Genomic DNA, 429 nt, shown 5'->3' on the forward strand with positions numbered 1-429 from the left:
AGTGTTCGCAGCTCTGTCAGTCTGCTGTCCTCTGTAGATAAAGACTGAAGGAAGACAGGTGGATTATATCGAGAAAGTATTGAATTAAACTGTGGTTATAAAGCATCTTTAAAGAGGACCTATTATGCTCATTTTAGTATGTATTGTCTCTACTGGGACACGTCTCCATGCTTTAATGTTCAAAAAGCTCTTTATTTCTCTCATACTGCCTGTGCTGCAGCACCTCTTCTCACCCTCTGTCTGAAACCAGAGCCCAGTCTGCTCTGATTGGTTAGCTGGCCGGCTCTGTTCCGCCCCTTAGCCTATCATGTACAATGTGTTGGAGCGGAAATTAATAATTGTGTTTGTCAAAAGAAAAAGAATCTGCCTTAAGAAAGAATTGTTAACTTGCAGTAAAATCTATATTTTAAATGATGACAAATGACAAAA

The sequence above is a fragment of the Notothenia rossii genome (assembly GCF_949606895.1).
Source record: "Notothenia rossii genome assembly, chromosome: 7".
NCBI lineage: Eukaryota > Metazoa > Chordata > Actinopteri > Perciformes > Nototheniidae > Notothenia > Notothenia rossii.